The 22,043-nt window shown below is 42.5% G+C and overlaps 1 protein-coding gene across 8 annotated transcripts in view; it reads right to left on the bottom strand.

Annotated features, from left to right (window-relative positions):
* Positions 1–22,043, bottom strand: part of Osbpl6 (oxysterol binding protein like 6) — a 190,511-nt gene that overhangs the window by 84,107 nt on the left and 84,361 nt on the right. For 7 of the 8 annotated variants that reach the window (XM_021195072.1, XM_029536029.1, XM_029536031.1 and 4 more), the window contains one exon: positions 18,967–19,130. The gene's annotated coding sequence lies outside the window, so the exon portion shown is untranslated. Of the gene's footprint in view, positions 1–18,929; positions 19,131–22,043 lie in introns of all 8 variants that reach the window. The other variant, XM_029536030.1, reaches the window with a different exon arrangement.

The raw sequence follows: 22,043 nt of genomic DNA, 5'->3' as shown, positions 1-22,043 counted from the left end.
CCTCAGCACTCACCCCTGCCCTCTACCCTCAGCACTCACCCCTGCCCTCAACCCTCAGCACTCACCCCTGCCCTCTACCCTCAGCACTCACCCCTTCCCTCGACCCGCAGTCTCCTCCATCTGTCTGTAGGGTAGAGTAAATTCCCCACATTCGGCCTTAACCACTCACATTACTAAAATGCCCTGGATTTATAAACTTACAAAATTAGAAGAGATGTCTAGAGAATGAATATGAAACTGAATATTTTTAAATAGTTCAATTTAAAAATCTAAGAGTCATTTCTTCAAATTAACAAAAGTGTGCTGAATAACCAATGAAGAGAAGAAGAGGGAGCTACAGACATAAAAATAAATGGATATGCCAAGAAATAGAAGACTCAGACCTGAGAAACCATAGTTACAGTTTATAACAACTAGGATTAATAAGTCAAAATAAAATATTCTAGAACCATCCTAGTAGACTCAAAGTATCCCATCCATTTAGAATCCAAAATTAAGAGCACCTAGAAAATTGTTCTTATTTGTTGGTAGTATTTTTGTAAAAACACATAAAGAAAACAAACCCACCCATAAATCCAGCGCAGGCTTGACAGCAAAGAGTAAAACCGTTTCCACTGACATCAACTCACTGATGCTGGGCTTTGCCTGCTTAACACGGTACTTAGCATGTTAGCCAGTGAGTGGCAGAACTGTCCAGCTGAAATGCTCACAGGGCTGGGGAGCATGCTCAGTGAGTCAGACATCTGCTGTGCAGGCAACAGGATCTACCCACATAGAAGGCAGTATGCTGTGCAACCCCAGGGCTAGGGGCCAGAGGCAAAAGCTTCTCGGAGGCTTAGCGACCCACTCTAGATTGTGAATGTGAGCCTCCGGTTCAGTGAGAGACCTTGTTTCAAAATAAGACAAAGAAGACACAGAGGAAGACATCTCAACAGGTGACCTCTGGTCACCACTGACACACACACATCACATGCACATCTACTGATGGCCTCCATGGGCACACACACAGTATACACCCACCCACTGATGGCTTCTATCAGCACACACACAGTACACACCCACCCACCCACTGATGGCCTTCATGGACACACACACAGTACACACCCACTCACCTACTGACACACACGGGAAATAACCCAAAGCATGGAAATTAAGGAATATTTTCTGTGTAAAAGATTTAATTCAATGGCTAAGACTGTAACTCAGTGATAGAGTGCTTGTCTAGTGTGCATGGGGCCCAAGGTTCAATCCTCAATATTGCCAGGGTGTGTGGTGTGTGTGTGTGTGTGTGTGTGTGTGTGTGTGTGATGAAATTCAAAGCACAGTGTGGTGGCTCACACCTGTACTCCAAACACTCAAGAGGCAGGGAACTTGTGATGAGTTTTACGCCAGCCTGAACAATACAGTAAGTTCCAGGCTGAAATTAGATCCAGTCTCAAAACCAAAGCAAAGTTTCTGAAAACAAGACAATTCAGAAGGACAAAAAATGCCATACAAGCATACAGGAACGATCTCTCTTGAGTACACATACGGATTCCCAGAAGCAGCTATTACCATTGTGCACTTTCCATGTCTCAGCTTTGTTCTGAGTACTGTCCAAACACTCAGTTAACCACCTCAGCATCAGCACGAGGCGATGCCTGCAGACTCCTCTTGCACAATGATGCAAGAGAGGCCAAAAGGTACAAGACACCTGGCTGTGGCTGCAGCCTGTGAACAGCCGTTCCGCGTGTACACGCAGGTCTGTTCGCTGCCACACGGTCAACCCAAGCACGTGCTCAGAAGGAGAATGAGGGATGTGTTACGGGACACCCCGGCCATGTGCTATGTGCACCTGACACTTTTTTTTTTTTTTTTGCTATGGAGGTGCAGGGGCTGGGAATGGAGTATGGATGGGGCTGTGCACACACCAGGCAAGGGCTCTATGCAGAGCTACAGTCTTGGCTCTCAGCTTTCAAAGTGGGTGGGTGGGGAAAGAGTAAAGTAGGGAAAGAAGAAGAGCAGACAAGGAATCTGGATTTTACATTTGGATTTGCTTTAAAACTGAACTGAACATTATAAAACCCTTGGCTGACCACATGTTGAGACACTTTAATGTAATCCCTCCAAAGTCATAATGGGAATACTCTAAAGTTCATGTGTAAAAACGAACACGTAAGACAAACAGAGAAAATTATTCTAAAAAATAAGAGCAATCCTATTCGGCCACACATCCAAGCTAGTTAGCAGCTCAGGGCATGCAGACAGATCAGTGGAACAAAGCTAAGATCCTTTCACTCCCAACAAAAAAACATCAGTGAGAATACTACTTTCAACGAGCTATCAAGCGATCAGGGAAAAAAAAAAAAAAGCTGAGTATCTTACTTTGAGCCTTAAACTTTTAAATGTAAAATAAAACCCGTAAAAACATTAGAACAAAGTTTTAGATAAACACAAGTCATGCTGGAGTAGAAAATAACCTGTTAATAATGGCAGTTGACCTCCTCCCCCATGTTGAGATTTGGTCTGGCTGTTATGTACTGTAATGTTCAGTTCTGTATCCCAAGGTCTGGTTGACTCAAGATGAGTGAACTCTCACACATGCGAGCATTCGTTATGCAGATCTTGCTCCATAATTTAAAACAACTGATTAATAAGAACGGGCAAAGAGAAAGAGAGGTAGGCAGGACTTTGACGCCCAGGCTTGGGGGCTGAGGCAGAGACTGCGAGGAGAGAGGAGGAGGAAGGAAGAGGTTGCCATGGGGTAGGTGGATCCTCACAGCAGGGTCACGAGGGCTGGACAGTTGTAGAAGCAACCCAGGCTGAACTCGGCAAGTGATATCTTGGGATTACCGACAGGACAGGAGACAAAATACCCTAGTGGGTTGATATCTGCCTAGCACTAATTCTTTTAAGAATTATTCTAAATATGAAGGGTTTGTGTCTTTTATTTGGGAACTAAATGATCTAAGGTGGGATAGAAACCTCCAAATAATATTTACTGCTACACCCCTACCCCAAAAGAAACAACAAGAAATAATATTAATTTGACAAAGTTTAGTGTTTTTACTATCTAAAAGTTCCTACTAATAAATAAGCTAAAAATGATAACATAGACATAGAATGAAAGGCCCCCCGAAGGAAATAACATAAATAAACACATAAAAATCTGACCCAATAAGGAAACAAATTCCTTGTTACTCTATGTACGGCTTCCCTGTGGTAAAAGACTACAGAGCAAAGGCTTTTCCTTTTTGATCCTACATCACCTCTTGTTTTTGTTGTTATGGTTTAGTTTTGGGCTTTGAGATAGGGTCTCATTGTAGCCCAGGCTAGCCTGGAATTCCAGATCCTCCTGCTGAAGTCTCTGTGTGCTGGGATTTTCAGTGTGCCGTCACGCCTGCATAGCTTCTAGTCCTTCTAACCACTGTCAGTCCCCAAAGATTTATATGTTCACTGCTCTAATTATTTATTTGTAATTGTTCATGTGGATGTCTCTGAACATTATCTTAAATCTGTCATTTTTCTAATAACAAATCTCTGTGAAATTACAGTGTGCTATATTTACCTGAAAACTGTAATTTGAACTAATGCATTATTAATTGGGACATAAGGTTCTAAATTTAATCATTATATTTTCTTTTCAATCTAATTTAATTTTTCCACTTGAGATGAAATTTGTGACAATTCGAATTAATGTCAGGAAGACACAGTGCATCTATGACCATGCCAGTCTCCTCTGATCTCAGAAGCTAAGCAGAGACAGGCCGGCTTAGTACCGGATGGGAGAAAGAGATTTCAGGACTTCTTACTTTTAACCACCTCTATGACTCTTCCCCCGGCAATCCTTCTCTAGACAGCAGTAAGTTTTAAAATTAACAAAGCACGCATCAATCACCTTTTAAACATTTCTCAATGAGTTCAAAAATACCACAAAGAAATATGTTCCCCGAGCCTGAGCACAGTAGCAATCCCAGCATTCAGGAGATTTGCAGGTTTGAGGCCAGACTGGTCTACAAGGCAACTTATCTCAAGACAAAACAAGAGAGCGGGCAGGTGTGGTGGCGCACACCTTTACACCCAGCACATGGGAAGCCAAAGCAGACAGATGTCTGTGTGCTTGAGTCCCTGGCCAGCCTGAATGACATGGTGAGACCTTCCTTGTCTCCAAACAAACAACATGGGCGTGGTTGGCACATGCCTTTAATTCCTGGACTGGGAGTCGGAGGCAGGAAGATCTCTGTGAGTTCAAGGCCACCCTGGTCTACAAAGTGAGTGAGTTCTAGGACAGCCAGGGTTACACAGAGAAACTCTATCTCCAAAAACAAAACAACACAACCCAAGAAAACACACTCTGAAGCAACTGAATATTATTTAAAAGGCTATTTGAGGTCAGACTCCTAAGAAGAGAACACCACCTCCCTCCATGAATTTTCTGTCATGCCAAGGGGAAAGCAGAGAAGGGAGTAACAGACTCTGACCACGTGTGAGGTGACGACTGCTCAACCTCACAGTGGGAAGAAATTCCCATTCATGCAAACACTGTGCCTTTACATGAGGAAAATAGGGCCTAGGAAGTTTATGGATGCAACCCTCAGTTTGGATGTCTGTTTGCTATTAGAGCCTCCACAGGAACTCACCTCTTTGAAAGGACCGTGTGATGACTGTTCCTGGTTGTCAGCTTGACTACATCTGGGATGAACTACAATCCAGAAATGGAGGGCTCACCTGTGATCCAGATCTTGAGGCTGGAGGACACAGGCTACTGACCCAGATCTTGACAAGGGACGGCCTTTTGATCGAGATCTTGAGGCACTGTGGCCATGAAAAGCTCAGGTCCAGGCAAGATCTCAGGAGACTGAAGCAAGCAGATCTCTGAATTTCAGGCCAGCCTGGGACAGAGCAAGTTCCAAATCCAGGGGTGGTGGTACACACCTTTAATCTAAGCCACACCTTCTGCTGGAGGCCTATATAAGTACAATGGAAGAAGGAAGACTCTATTCTTCGCCTACTTGCACTTACTTGCCAGCACATTTCTGCAGGATTTCAGAAGAGCAGCTGAAACAACTAACCTCATGGGACTGAGCAACTACTAGATTCTTGGACTTCCCATTCACAGCTGCCCATTGTTGGGTTAGTTGCAGACTGCAGACTGTAAGTCATTACAATAAGTTCCTTTGATATATAGAGACATTCCAAAAGTTCTGGAACTCTAGAGAACCCTGACTAATACCGACTGCTATCTGTCTAGGCTGAGAAAACCTTGGGGACAGAGGCCATGTAGCATTTAACATAATGGCATCACAGGACAATGACTTTGACAGGTACATGGGCCATGGGCCCTTCTGACTTGGGCCACTCTGTTACCATTCCCTGGTCACTAATTTTTCAAGGCGGGCCTGTCACTTTTCATTCACCATTGGGTTTTGACCTTTGCTAGCATGTTTAAAGGGAAGACTTATCAACTCCACAGTGTGTAGTCCAACAGGAAAAATAACTCTGAGAAATAGTTCCTGGTGATGGGAGCAGGCAAGCACAACAGGAAACAAAACAAGCAGCAGGTGGCCTTGAAGGTGTCCTATTTTCTCAAGGAATTTTCCATCAAAACAACCATTCTCCACGTGGAGCTGAGGGGTACTGAGGGGCTGACCAAAGGTAAAACTGTCCCTCAAGTATCCCTTGCACCCTGCTGACAGAAGTAAGACTGGCATAGCTGCTGTAGAAATCAAACGGTCCGGCTATTCCTTAAATGTTTCTAAGCACTGTTGCCACATGAATAGTTTGATTTGTAGGCAAGTGCCCCCCAAGAACTGAAGGCTGCAACACACACTGTATGCTCACATCCAGTGCCACAAATCTCAAAATGTACAAACAACCTCAATATCCACCGACACGGGCATAGAGGAAGAAAGTGTGGGCTGTTCATAGAATGGAATGTTACTTAGCCTTCAAGAGAAAGGAAATTCTAACATCCATAATGTCTTAGTTAGGGTTTTACTGCTGGGAACAGACACTATAGCCAAGGCAAGTCTTATAAAGACAACATTTCATTAGGACTGGCTTACAGGTTCAGAGGTTCAGTCCATTATCATCAAGGTGGGAGCATAGCAGCATCCAGGCAGGCATTGTGCAGGCAGAGCTTAGAGTTATACATCTTCATGTGAAGGCTGCTGGTGGAAGACTCCAGGTAGCTAGGACAAGGGTATTAAAGCCATACCCACAGTGACACACCTAGTCCAACAAGGCCACACCTCCTAATAGTGCCACTCCCTGGCCCAAGCATATACAAACCATCACACATGACAACATTAATATATTAGTAAGGGTTCACAGAATTTATGAAATGAATCTCTCCCCCACCTCGCTCTCTCGCTCTCTTGCTCTTGCTCTTGATCCCCTTATAGGCTGAAGTCCAACTAATCCAACAATGACTAGCTATGAATACAAAGTCCAACAATCTAGTTGTTGCTCAGTCCCACAGGCTAGGTGTCTCAGCTGGCCTTCTATACACACTGGAATTCCAAAGAAGTAGGCTCCAGTGCCCGTGAAGGAATGGATGTGCTAGCAAGGCTAGTGCATCTTCTTCCTCCTCCTCCTCCTCCTCCTCCTCCTCCTCCTCCTCCTCCTCTTCCTCCTTCTTCTTTTGAGACAGGGTTTCTCTGTGTAGCACTGGCTGTCCTGGAACTCCCTCTGTAGACCAGGCTGGCCTCGAACTCAGAAATCCACCTGCCTCTGCCTCCCAAGTGCTGGGATTAAAGGCGTGCGCCACCACCGCCCGGCTAGCTTCCTTCTTCTATGTCCTCATATAGAATTCCAGCAGAAGGTATGCCTGGAGATATGGATTAAAGGCGTGTGTCTTCCCACCTCAAAAGTCTGGGCTAGAAGTGGATTCACCCACTTCAAGCCAAGCAGACAATCCCTCCCAGGTTTGCCCTCCATATCTACATTGTAGTTCCTTCCAGATATAGTCAAAGTGACAACCAAGAATAGTTGTCACCATGGAGGATGAGCCCAGAAGTCATCATGGTACACGGAACAAGCCATCTACAATGGGACAGATGCTACATGCTTCTATTCCTACCAGAGACCCAGAGTCTTGCCCCAGTTACAGAGAAAACAGGTGTAATGGTTACCAGGCTTTTCAGGACACCGGAACCAGAGCTGATGCCTACTGGGCTGAGTCTATAATTTCTAATTTTGAAAATGAAAACAGTTTGGGGACGGATGGTGAGTGGAAATTCACTCAGTGCCACAATATGTCACACTTAAAATTGTAAACTACACACACACAAACAGCTACGCTGCCTTGTATCACACACAGGCACAATTTCACACGGCTTTGCAGCCAGGTTTCATCATGATGCAATCTTTCCTATTAGAATTGCCACTCCAGCCTGCATCACGCCCCCCATGTCTGCATGTTCTGTTCTCTGTTTATCTGACATGATTCTGCAGAACCCCTGAGGGAAGGGACAATATGATTTTCGTCACTGTGGTTATACGTCATGAGCCACAAACACCACCCGGGATGTTCACTGAGCTTATAACGTCAGTTAGAGCCCAGCTTCTCCATTATACCCATTAGGCACAGATAACTGTCCATACAAGCTGCCTGTAGATAACTACTCTCACGTCAATTCCTTGATATTACTGTATCTGCTTGAAGATAAAGCAAAATGATTCAAATGAATTACAAACTCCGTTTTCTTATCTGTTCAGAAGTCACTGGAGAAAAAGACGATACAGAGTTCAACCTTCCCAAGAGAAAAACTCCTTTAAAAAGACCTGCCAGGCTACTAATGGAACCCAAGGGGCCTTAGGGCATTATTAGGTTTTAGCCTTTCTCGTGTTGAGTTACCCATGAGGAACCAGGAAGATGTGACAGCATCAGGCTGAAAGATTAGGCTGGCTGCATAGAACTGTGGCACCTGCCACCTACTAATTTGCTGCCCGTCATCTAGCTTAATTACAGACATTTTGTGGTCAGGATCTTGAGAGACTGCCACCCTTCTAGAATGACAAGATTTATGTTACGCACATGCTGTGGTGTCTACAATGCTAACTTGGGGAACCTGCATGAATGTTCGTTTTTGATTACTGTTCTCAACTGTTAGGTCAGGGAGAGAAGGGCTGGCATATGAGGTCTACGACAAGGCCTTACATTTTTCAGCCTCGTGAACTCATTTAACTGGGGTATGGCCTACTCGGTGCTGAGCTCAGGAACCTACTATGTGCGCCCCTCCTCTGCTCAGGCTTCAGAGGTACCCCTGAAACTAGCCACGGTGGGGGTGGGGTCTGCATGGCACTATACTGCTCACAGGTACATATTTCTTGCACTCGTGTTTTATTTTTACATTACAGAAATCCTCACGATTATGAAAGCGATCCCAACTTGCATTAGAAATATGATCCAAACATCAATGAAAGATAAGAGAATGATCAGATGCCACATTGATGAGGATGATTTTGAGCTGAGTTTGATGGTACTTAACCTGTAATCCTAGCACGTGGGAGGCTGAGGGAGGAGAACTCTTGCTAACTTGATGTTAGCCTGCAGTACTGACTGAGAAAGTCTGTGATTATCTAACGAGACCATGTCTCAGAAACACAAAAACCTAACCAACACAAATGTCCCCCGGGGCGAAATAAAACAAAAACTTTAAAGCTTACTTTAATATCAGAAATACTTGAGATATCACCGAAGATGAAAGGAATGGAAGTCCTGATAATTTGACTACGTGTGTATGAGGCTTGCACAGTGTTGGTCCTGTAGTAAGCTACAATTCAATTAAACTCAATCCTAAAAGGTTCAAGCTCCTGCCTGCCTCTTCCAGTGGGGCCTGATGTGATCCTGTATCTCAGGGAAGATGCTGAGGGAGCAAGAGAACTCTATGCCTGGGCTGAACCGAAGAGGTTTGTGGGAAAGACAAAGAATGAAGTAGTTATAAGGCATAGTCATACACAGAAGCTGCAGAAAAGCTGGCAAGCGACAGCCAGGATTGACTTCATTTCAAAACTAAACTACAAATAATAGTTGAGGTTTTTAAAGTTTTAAACTATTTTTATTGGTGTATATTCATCACAGTGTTGGGCATCCTACAGTTTCTTTCAAGTATATTAAGTGCTCTGAGGATACTGATGTCCGCTTTCAAAGTCCCACCTCTCTTTCTCCACTGCCAAGCCTCCCTCTGCATTCACATTGAGAGGCCTCCGGTATACGTGCTCAGGAATGGTACCTATGAGGAACTGCAGGAAACTACAAATGAGAGAAAACATGCAAGATTTGTCTTACTACTCTTTGTTCTGTTGTTGTTGTTGTTATTCGAAATGAGATTTTGGCATACGTCCCTGGCTGTTGTGGTCTGTTGTGGGCTTGTGATCATCCTCCTGCCTCTGCATTTGCTAGAATTCTAAGCTTACAAGCACTATGGCTGGATCTATCTGATTTATTTCAGTAAAAATGGTGATCTCCAGTCAAAGCTATTTCCTAGAAGAAAGCATAATTTCACTCTTTATGGCAGACTACAACTGCACTGTGGGCGTATACCGCACTTTCTTCATGTGCTGATTCCATGACTTGGTTGTTATGAAGTGCTACAGTAGACATGGATATGGAGACATCTATGTGGTATGTGGTTTAAATAGGTATGGCCCCCATAGGCTCATGTGTTTGAATGCTTGACCCATAGAGAGTGGCTTTGTTGGAGGAAGTGTGCCACTGTGGAGGTACAATTATAGGTCTTATATATGCTCAAGCTCCACCCAGCATGTCTGCCTACATGCTGCCATGCTTCCCACCTTGATGATAACAGACTGGACATCTAAAACTGTAAGTCAGCTCCATTTAAATGTTGTCCTCTCTACGAGTTTTCTTGATCATGGTATCTCTCCATAGCATTCCCTTAGATTCTTTTGGGTGTATGTCTATTAGTGGCAAGCTGGTCATATGTTACTCCTGCTTGTACTTTATGTAGGAACCTTCACACTGATCTCTACAGTATCTGTACCAACTTATATTCCCACCAGTGGCATATAAGGGACCGCTACATCTTTGCCAGCATTTGTTGTTGCTTGTTTTGTGGCTGGTGGCCATCCTGACTGGGTTGAAATAGAATTTTAATGGAGTTCTAATTTGCATCTCCCCAATGGCTAAGGCTGTTGAACATTCATGTATTTATTGGCCATCTGTACTTACCCTCTTAAGAACTGTTGTTTCATTAGCTCATTTATAGGTCGGGTTGTTGGTGCTTGGCTTTTTCAATTCCTTTAGTCTACATAATCATTCTGTCTAATATATAGATAGAATTTTCTTCCATCCCCAAAGCTGCCTCTTCTGTGGATTAATCATTTCCTTTGCCGTGCACACCTGCTTTAATCCCATGCATAGCTCGGCTTTACTTCCTGAGCTGCTAAAATCCTTTCCAAGAAACCCTTCCCTGGGCCTTCATCTTCAAGCATTTTCCCCTGACAGAACTGTCAGCTCTGATTCATTCTGAATTGATATTTATATATTTAGTGGAATCTATGGGTCCAGCTCATTTTTGCTTACGTGGCTTCCCATTTGTTGAGGCATGTCTCAATTACTTTTATTTAAAGATTTATTTATTTTATTTTATGTATATGAGTACACTGTAGCTATCTTCAGACACACCAGCAGAGGGCATCAGATCCTACAGATGGTTGTGAGCCACATCATCGTGGTTGCTAGGAATTGAACTCAGGACCTCTGGAAGAGCAGTCATGCTCTTAACCACTGAGCCATCTCTCTAGCCCTTCTCTCAGTTACTTTTTTTATTGCTGTGATTAAGTACCATGACCAAGATACTTTAAAAAGGAAAGAGTTTATTTGAGACTCATAGTTTTAGGGGTGAGTCCACAACCATCACTGTGTGGAGCATGGCAACAGGGATGCAGGATGCTGGAGCAGTAGCTAAGAGCTCACATCTTATCCAAAAGCACCAGGGGGCAAGGGCTAGGGATGGTGTGGGGTTTTGAAGTCTCAAAGCTCTGACCCCAGGGACACACCTCCTCCAATACTGCCATAACTCTTAATCCTTCCCAAATAGTTCCATCAATTGGAGACCAAGTATTCGTGGGTCTCTGGGAGCCATTATCATTCAAAACATCAAAAAGAGGATATTTGTTTAGGGCATCTTTGTAAAAGAAAAAGAATAGGATGCTATTACTGTATGGGTTTAACTCTGAGTCTTTTATCCTATTCTATTACTCTAAGTGTCTTGCTTTGTGCCAAGACTACGCTGTTTCTATTGTTATGTCTCTGTAATCTGACTTTAAATCTGCAAGTGCAATACTTGCAGCATCCGGTTTTTAAGCTAGGGATCACCTTTGCAATCCAAAGTCGTCTGTGCTTCTGTCTAAATCTTTGGGCTTTCTTTTTCTATCTCTGAGACAATTGTCATTGGAGCTTTAAGAAAATGACATTGAGGGGCTGGTGAGATGGCTCAGCAGTTAAGAGCACCCGACTGCTCTTCCAAAGGTCCTGAGTTCAAATCCCAGCAACCACATGGTGGCTCACAACCATCGGTAACAAGATCTGGCACCGTCTTCTGGAGTGTCTGAAGACAGCTACAGTGTACTTACATATAATAAATAAATAAATCTTTAAAAAAAAAAAAAGAAAGAAAATTACATTGAGTCTATAGGTTTCCTTTGACAATGCAGAAGGGGAATGTAATTTTCTTTAAGTTAAAATCCTGTAAGCGCAAGAAGACGACAAGACAATAGCAACAGAATTTGGGGGCCGGAAATATATTTGATTTATTTGATCAATTAAAAAATGGAGCACATATTTTAAAGTGGTAAGAATACAATTCTGTCATGAGGATATCCTGTCACAAAGACAGTGAGTGAAGGAGCTCAGGGACAATTTGAAATGTTACTTGACGCTGATAAAAAAGGGGTACTTTCAAACCGCAAAGCTCGGGAAACACCATGCATGCCTACCACAAAGTGACTGTAGTTGATGGCACAGGACGGAAAAGATACCTGAGTTCACCCCTGTAATGCGAGTTCCTAAGCCTCTCCAGACTTATAAATACGAAACTCTCAGGACGGGACACGGTCATGTGACAGTGAGCAATTCAATTATGGACAGATTATGATTTTAAGTTTTCTTGCCAATTTCAGATTTCTCTATCTCCTCCAATATAGTATTTAAAAACAAAACACAACACAAACACAAAAACAACTGTGCTCAGAAAATACATGAACTGAGCGAAAGAGAGAAGGCTCAGTGGGTAAGAGCACCTGTGCCCAGGCCTGATAATCTGCATTTGAGCCTCTGACATCCATGTGGAAGGAGAGGGTTGACTCTTAGGATTTCACATTCTCTCTCTCTCTCTCTCTCTCTCTCTCTCTCTCTCTCTCTCTCTCTCTCTCTCTCNCACACACACACACACACACACACACACACACACACACAAATAAATAAAAACCACCCTATTTTTCTAATCAGCATTGATCTGTTTTTTTTTCTTTAAAAAAAATCTGCCAATCATGCATTATTTGAATGGAACATAAACTCTGCCCCTTGCTTTACTTCTGTCTTTGAAATAAAACATGAAAATATACCTGTTCAAAGATGCTTATTTCAAGATCCTGTTTGTCTCTTGATTAGTTTAAAAATTTGTGATTATAAGGTAAGAATATTCATGGAATAAAGCAATACATTTATTCTAAGTATAGATACCCAACGAAGACAGGACGGAAGAAGATCAAGCAAAATACAAACTAAATCAGGAAATCACGGCCATGATGTCAAGATGGATGCTGGTAATTCTTTTTTTTTTTCCTGAAGACTTCATTATTTGCTGCAGACAAAAGAGCTGCCCCTGAGGTCATGAGGGCAGGAGAGCAGGAGAGCTGGCCCTGCCCCTCAAAGGCTGCAGCACCCAGGACCTTGCCTGGGCTGCACAGCAGAGCTCGCCCTGCTTGCCCCCATGTGTGTGGGTCTTTATACTTTATGTCTAGTGGTACAGTAAGTTCTTATAGCTATAAGAACTATATTCATGGGAAAGATTTGGAAATTTACTCTTTAAATCATGTGAATAAAATAAGATGAAATTGAAAAAAAAGAGGATGTGTTTTAGATTGCTGAGAAAAAAAGGCTCTTGCTGAGCATGGTGGAACACACCTTTAATCCCAGCACTCAGGAATCAGAGATCTCTGAGTTCGAGTCCATCCTGGTCTATACAGAGTTCCAGAACAGCCAGAAAGAGATACTCTGTCTCAAAAAACAAAACAAAACAAAACAAAACAAAACAAAACAAAACAAAACATCTCTGCAAAAGGGGGTAAAATCCTCAGCTTGGTAAAGTTCAATTCCCAGCCCCAGATATCTGCAGACACTGCATACATGTAGTGGCCATAAATACATACACATGTATATACACACACACACATATGCATGCATACATACATACATATACACATACATACATATACACACATACATACATAAAATTTTGGCATACATATACATAAAATAACAGTAAATAGATCTTATTTTTAAAAAGGAAAGAGACAAGACTCTTTCTAGTCTAAACATAAACAACAGGACTCAAATCTAGAAATTAATAATAATAATAATAATAATAGGTTCCCAACACCCACCACTATTCTCCCCTCACCTTCTGGTGTCCATGTGGCTTCTTCATTTATGTAAACCTGATGTACACTATACTTGATTTGATGCAAAAATTTGGCATTTCTTCACTTGAATTTTATTTTGGAGCAACTTTGGATTTGCAGGAACATCTTAAGAACATTCTAGAACATTCCATGTACCCGACTTCAAGGACACTCTCCAGCTTTCACCAATCCTTCAGAAATTGAAATAAACTCAAATGCCAAGCCTGCAGTTATTGTTGAAGTAAACTCCGCGTTACTTCCCAGTTTCAAAACTATGAATATTTAGTCAGCAAACTGCCATTTAGTTCTCAGTTCCCGTATTAACTCTGACTGGGCACAGCTTTTCACTTCCCCCACAGCACCTGCCTCAGTAGTTACATCACGGGGGGGGGGGGGGGAGCTTACTAACTACTCTCGGAACCTTCATGTCTAGTCCTCAAGATGCCTTTGTCACAACCGCAGGATTCACAGCAGTGCTTGGTTGACATTGAACAATGAACTCAGTCATCTTGGGTAAAAATGAAAGAATGAATGAATGCTTATGTAGATGAGTAAACTCTGTGTGTGTGTGTGTGTGTGTGTGTGTGTGTGTGTGTGTGTGTACTAGGGGAGACATAAGAGGCATAATAAAAGGTACATCCATTGGAATGACTCGCAGTTCGGAAAGTCTGACCTTCTGTTACCAGTCATGCACAGCGGGACTGCAGGAAGCCTGTGTGTTAGTCACTGCAGAGTCACTCCCAGGAACACCACTTAGCATTGCTGCTTTGAAAGCCAGCTCTTTCAAAGTCAATCTGTGCTCTTGTGTTGGTTCACTCAGACAGTATTTCCTGGCCTTATTCATTTGATACACCAAGTCGATGAGATAAAGTTTAAATAATGCTCCAAATTAAAATAATTAAAACATGAATCATTCTCTGTAAAAATGTATTTGAAAAAAATCCACAAATAGCGGAAACTGTTGTGATTCAGAACAAGGCAGTGCGAGGAGGCTGATTAAACAGTGACAAGACTGTGGGCGAATAAGGCATCCGACCCCTTCTCACTCCCACTGCCAGCCTCCAAGACCAAAGTTCAAGGAATGAAAAGAGCAGGAAACAAAGATGACCTTTCCCGTGTTTTCTATGAATCCTTATATCTTCCCACAGTCAAATGGGATAAAGTGTGTCAAGAAATCAAAACCCTTCATCATGTGACTGATCCAAAGAAGCGATAATCATTCCAGAAAAAAACAACATAAATTATTGATTTCTCAAATAAAAAAGAAACAAGGGGATGCTCGTGGGACAACTTTGGAGTTCTCTGATACACTTGGAGAATGACTCTTTCGGTCTGGAGCTGCCCCAGGAGGGAGTGGACACTAACAAATTAATTCAATATGGCACAAACTGATCCCAAGAGTCCAAGGAGCCCGCTGTCCCTCCCGGAACATCCTCAGGTTGTGATGCAGTGAGTTTAAATACCTCAAATTCTCTGTCAAACTAAAGATTTAATAGAATAACTCTCAATGCCAAGAAACAACAAAAAGAGGGTAAAGGAAAAATTCATCTCCTGACTCCATATATAAATTTGAAAGCACTCATACTAATAAATGCTTAAAATACCTAAACTTACAGTTAACTTCTTTCTCTACAAAAAAGTTCAGCAATAATTAGTCATTTAAGGCTAAGATTATTAATTTGTAACTATTTCATATAACCAAAAGATAAGCAGATTAATTTCATATTATTTTGAACCAAAGATTATTCAATGGAAACAAATATATAATTAAAATTTATTAAACTCCATAGTGCTTACTCAAGAAGATCCATATGAATTCTTAATCTTAATGTATGCATTTGCTATTAGGCAAAGCGATGAATCAGAGAAAAATTTGACAGAATGAGTCAGCGAATGGATATGTCCAACTCACACAGAACAGCACAGGAAAGAGAGGTTACAAGAGAAAGGGAGAGGGACAGGGACAAGGAGAGGGACAGGGAGAAGGGAAAAATTTGAAGGGCCTATCCTGTAGTTCCTTAATACACTACTTGAGGGTCAGCAACCATTAGCTGAGGAAGGACAGGCTTTGTTAATGAATCCCAAAAGTAGGTGAAGAAGAAATGCTAGGTGGGAAGGAAGAAGCACCATTTAACCATTGCTAATGGAATGATGTAGCCAGGCAATAAATCTCGATAAGTAAAATCTGTAGGTTAACAAACCCTGATCACAGAGGCAGACTAGGATAGTCTCCCTGAAGCTGCAGTGTCACCCAGCATAGGACACCGAAGCCCTAGGCACCTCCCAGGAGGCATGACCTGAGGCAGACACCACACCGCTCCTGTCTCTGAATCCAACCAAGATCTGACTTCTAAGATCACAGAGTAAAGAGTGACACCAACAGCTGAGCTGGTACCTGGAATGTTCTATTGCCCAAGCAGTTCAATCTCTCAGCAGGGGGAGGGCTTGAAAAAAAGGGGGAGGAGAAAGCCTAGATAGAGGTTATGAGACCAATTAACCAAATGAAATATGAGCTTGTTTATTTGCTAAAAAAAAAAAAAAAAAAAAAAAAAAAATAAAATATATAAAAAAAAAAAAAAAAAAAAAAAAAAAAAAAATGAACCTTTTGAGACAGGATTCTCACTGAAAACACATAGTTTACCAACTGAACCATCTCCCCAGGCCTGAGCCTCACCTTACGAAGAGTCTGTTCCTTGTCTAGTTAAGTCACTGTTTAGCCAACATGCAGAAACAAACCCCCAAGTCCTTGGTTCCCATGAAGCTAACTTTGATAGTCAGAGGACTCACTGGCATTTTACCCGTGCATGCGGTCAAGTTCTAGCAGACATACTGACTTCGGAAATGAGCTATCACCCGTCTGACCCTAAGCTATATTTGAAAACATAGTCGTATTTTTCCCTTATTTTTGTCAATGTTTGAAAATGGACAGCCTAGGTTTAAAATCGGTTTAAGAGACAGAACCAAATGAGTCATGGGGAAGCTTCTATAAACTGTTCCAGTAAAACATTTTCTTTTTTCTTTAAAGAAAACATCGCTTTGTGAGCATGTCGGTCTTCCACACTGGAGTTTTGCTAATGTGGACAGGGAAGCGGTATGCCTGTAATGACTTACACGATGAAATGATTCCATGAGCAAGACCCACGGTTGAGTCCAATTTCAAATTAACAGCAGTATTACTGAATGGATTTCAATTTACAACAGGATATTGGTCAAGTTGGGGGAGGGGAAGTCTTGACTAAATGCATCACACTGGGCCTTCTGATGGCAATGTCTCTCAGTGTCACAATGTTGCCAAGGTAAAGGCCACAGCAAATTGCTCACTGGATCTCCCCTGGGTCCAGATGTGCCAGGTAGAAAATGGACTCTCAATCCCTACAGAAGTCATTCAAAGAAGAGTCAGAAGATCAATGAGTTGCTTTTACATCCTGGTATCATGACAACTAAATTAAATAATGGAACTCTTAGCTGAGCGTGGTGGCGCACGCCTTTAATCCCAGCACTCGAGAGGCAGAGGCAGGCGGATTTCTGAGTTCAAGGCCAGCCTGGTCTACAGAGTGAGTTCCAGGACAGCCAAGGCTGTGTACAGAGAAACCCTGTCTCGAAAAAACATATAAATAAATAAATAAATAAATAAATAAATAAATAAATAAATAAAATAATGGAACTCTTATGTCATAAAATATCCTACTTTAAGATGACAACACTGAGCCAGCAGCCAGGGCGCACACCTTTAATCTCAGCAGTTGGGAGGCAGAAGCAGGTGGATCTCTGAATTCCGGGACTGTCTGGTTTACAGAGTGAATTCCAGGACAGCCAGGGCTACACAGAGAAACCCTGTCTCAAAAAAAGCCAAAAACCAAAACCAAAAACCAAAACCAAAAACCAAAACCAAACAAAGAGAAACAAAAAGACGCCAACACGGTGTCTAAATAAAACGACTCAGGCTGCATCCCTGAGCTAGTCAGCTCTCTCAAGATCAACAGGTCAGCCTACCTTGGAAAAGCTTTCTTTTTTCCAGGCAAATCCCTAAGGAGATCTCTTCTCAAAGAGAAGATTTAGTAAATCCCTAAGGAGACTCTTCTCAAAGCTCATGTTTGATATAAAATAATAAGCATTAAAATAATGGCAGGGAATAAAGACAATCTGTGTTGAAGTTCACAGAAGTGAATTCACATGAGGAACGGAGGAAAAAAATGCAGAGCTCTTAAATGGCATGGCTTTCGAGAAGGTGCCCGGCAGGTACCATCGATCTGTAGAACTAGTTGATTAAATATTGATGGAATGCTAAAGACTCCGATAGTAATCATTAGGGTGGTAACAAGATCACATTGTACATTTTCTAATAGAGGATTTCTGATTTTTTATGTGAAATGTTTATATGTAGTAAACTGATTTTTAATTTTTTTTTAATATATGAAAACATGGTCTAAAAATTGCCCTGTATCCTACTAGTTTGCAAACCGTCATTTAAATGAATGTATCTATGAGCAGAAAGCTTCTTGCATTGTATGATTACACTAAATTATTCCTGAGCTCCCAAGAAGGACTGGTCCAGGTAGAATTAGGAGAGTTGTATTAGAATCCATGAGGAACATTCCCTAGATTACATATGTCTACATAATCGTCACCGATATCACTACCTATGCCTGCACCCAGAACAAGCAAGTGTGAGTGGAGGGACGCAGTGAGCAAACCTTCCCCAAGAGTAAGGCAGAGTGCAGTGGAGAGCAATGGTGCTGCAGGGTGGAGTAGTGGGGTGTCCAAACGCTGAAGGCGAAACTCACATGGCCTAACATGTCAATATGAATTCACACTAAAAATGCTGCAAGCACAAATGCCAAAAACCACAAGCAGACCATAAAACCGTGCTCATCATTTTACTCTGATGGGCAAAACCAGAACCAAGTCTGTTTACAAAACGAAACAGAAAAAGATTTTTAATGTACACATGATGATACAGTGCTGTCTGCGTGCAACCAAATAAGGAAACCAAAGGTAACACGGCAGCCATGTTTATGCTGAGGTCTGCAAGCTGACGCTCAAGAAGTGAAGGGTAATATCTTGCTTCCACATAACAGACTGTAGATAGAAATATACAAGTTAACCAATACTTGTGAACGTTTACGTCCTTCCCTTTGAAAGAAAGTCAGATGGAACTTTTCCCTGAGGTGACTAAGCATAATGGGGATTGTGATGTGCTATTTTAAGATCGGATATACAAGAGGGTATAATAAAGAAGGCCTTGCCATGATGTGGTGACAGGTCATTACGGTTGGTGTTATTCAGACTGCCTGACCCACCCTGCATTTGCTGGAGGTGAGTGTTCTTCACACTCACCTTCGGCTTGTGTCAAAGTCTTCTAGCTTGGCTGCACCATTACAACTGCTTCTCAGTGGACTGGCCTCGGATGCCTTCAACTCGTCTTGCTCCTCCGCTCTGTCAGCCCTGTTGGCACTGCTGGTGCCTTAACTGTCTTCTTTTGTTGGTTTCCCAGCAAGAACCTGGAAAAGAGCGACGACAATCACACAGGGCATTTCCACAGAATGTCCACGGCATGCTCCGGAAGATGCTGTCCAACAGCTCTCTGGATGAGGAGGCTTGGACCAGCCATTTCGGCTTGTATTGCCTCTGCTCTGTCTTACCTAGCTCAAAGACATGATCACTGCCCTCTTCAGTACTCACAGTGCTGATTCACACATGTACTCTGCCCAGAGTCTTAAGAGAGAACCCTTCAGGTGACACAGTGAATGCTCTCTGTGAGGACAAAGTCCATTAGTCCATTCTCTAGAAGCAAGCTCAGCTTCCTGATGAAAGGCGGATAAATACCAGGTGGTACTTTACAGATAACAGGCGTGAACAGCTTGTGAATCTCCTGAGAAGACCCAGGTGACCTCTCCAATTTGCCTTTCAAGAGTAGACCCGCTGCTGACCGTACGGTCACAGAATACAGTTTCAACTTGTGTTATCTCTCAGGAAGCCAAAATACACAGACTGAGAAAACAAATGTTTACTTTAAGGATAAAGGAAATAGCCAGTCCCAAAGCAGATGCCTCACTCGGAAACATGAAGACAGCCCTTTTCCTCAAGCCACAGACCCCTCTCTGGCCAGCTCCACACAGTACTAAAAGTATTCATCAAGCTAGACACTGGGTCCACACCAATACTCGCAGTTCCTGGGAGGCTGAGTCAGGAGGATTTTGATTTTGAGGTCAGCCTGGGTACCGGAGGAAAACCTTGTCTTGAGGGAAAGTAAAGTAAATGAATATAAATAAAAACTATATTTTGGAGTTTAATTATTTGAAAGTGTGTCCCTGTCCACTCTTTTTTTAACAGACCATGGCTTACTGCAACTGCAAGAGAGGCCTGTCCGCCCTCAGTGCTATGGATGGATTTGTTATTCTCTTTTTTTTAAGGGAGAGGGTTAAGATAGGGTCTTATTCGGTAGTCCACATTGAGCTGGAACTTCTGGAGATCCTCCTGCCTCAGCTTCCTAAGTGCTGGCCTTACAGGAAGCCACCATGTCCCATTTGATCACTTTGTGGATATCTTTCTGCCCCAAAAGCATTTCTTCCAAATTCTTCTCCATCTCTTGAACCAAACATAAATCTATTACATGTATTATATTTTGTAGATCTAAGCAAACTTAACAGTAGCTCATGCTGACAGCATAGATGGAGTGTGGTTAATATCCACTAAGATTTTTTTCTGTGCTTGGCATGGCATCTTTTTATTTTTGGCACACAGGATTCCATTCATGCCCTTTAATCTCACATAATTAATTGTAGGCAGATGGTGAAATCTAAATTTTCAGAACAGAAACTCTACTAGCCACCTTCTCCTTGGTTTTGCCAGTGATGGATTCTGTCAAACTTCTGGTTCAAGCTGAAGGAGGGAGTGGATAGAGTCCTGGGCTATGTGGAAGTCCCGTGTGTTCTCCTCTACCCCATCTTCTTCTTTTTTTTCCCCTAGACATTCTTTCCCATCCCCTATGCCTTGCTAAAACATTAGATGACATTCCTAAAGCTAGCCACCAAGGTATATTCCCTTATTTGGCCATTTCTTTCTCTTGAGGCTGATTACCAAGGTCCAGCTATCAAAGTATTACAGTCCAGCAATCAAAAGCCTCCTCTGGCTCACTTAATTAACATGTCTAATTAAAATTAAACACCACATCCTAACCCCTTTTACCTTTATGAACTTCCATTATCCTATGGACCATGTCTGTCTTATTTCTATCATTCTCAACGTAGAAAGATCAAGAACAGAGGCTCATGTGATACAGCCAGGGTTTGCAACTCTTCCCACCATCCCACCACTAAAATTCAGCAGAGAAGACGGTGATGTTGAGTGAGTCTTGGGGCCCCCAACTAAGAACATTCCTTCTTCCCCACATCCTCTATGTATCCTCACAGCCTATGCCAAACAGACCTGGGCCCAAGGAACATTTTCCCACTTCTCCATTTCCTTCTTCTATCCTCTTGGCCAGTGCCCTTCAGAATCTCCCTCTGAAGCTCAGTCCCTGGCTAAGTCATCGATCTCCTCAACTCCCCTTGCCGGGGCTTTTGGTCTACTCTCCTCCTGGGAGGTCACCCTGGTCTCCGAGTGACTTCTGTTCATGTCTAATCCCCACCATTGAAAGCATACTCTCAGAAGCAGGGAGCAGATCTCGAATGCCCCATCACACCCTAACACATATACAGCATGGGCCTGAGTTCAAAATGGAAAATTACCAGGTTTTCATTGGTGTGTGCTTTATTCAGGCATGAAATCTATTATTGTCCATTGTGATAAGAGCAGACTTTTGTACTGTTGTGCAATGCCAAGATCGAGGCGTTTTGGCTTGTTTTGAGACTGTTATTAGTGTTCCTGTAGACATCTGCTGTGACCTTCCAGGGGACTGAGCACTCTGGGTTAAAATTATTACACACTTCAGACATAAACAAACATCTCTGAGAGCCACAAATTAATGGATATTATGGCTGTACATATTAATTGATGAGGACAGCCAGAGCTATAGAGTAATATCTGCATTCTAAATTCCCTGGTGAATAATATCTTGTTTTGTTTTGTTGTTTAAAAAAAATTGTTCACCAAATGGCAAGTCACCTTTATTTTATTAAGAACCTGGCCAGAGTTTCACTTTGCATAGAAACTGCACACAGGGCAGAAGTCCAAAGGTGAGAAGTCTACAGAGTTTGAGTCTGGTTGCTCCTTGTGAGAGTACCTGTGGAAGTTTAATTCTTTTCTTTCCCCTTTTTTAATTATTATTATTTTCTTTATTTACATTTCAAATGCTATCCCGAAAGTTCCCTATAGCCGCCCCCCCCCACTCCCCTACCCACCCACTCCCACTACTTGGCCCAGGCCTTCCCTTGTGCTGGGTCATATAAAGTTTGCAAGACCAAGGGGCCTCT

Source organism: Mus pahari, chromosome 3 (assembly GCF_900095145.1).
Source record: "Mus pahari chromosome 3, PAHARI_EIJ_v1.1, whole genome shotgun sequence".
NCBI lineage: Eukaryota > Metazoa > Chordata > Mammalia > Rodentia > Muridae > Mus > Mus pahari.
The sequence above is the reverse complement of the archived record's forward strand: the minus strand, read 5'-3'. Positions and strand labels throughout refer to the sequence as shown.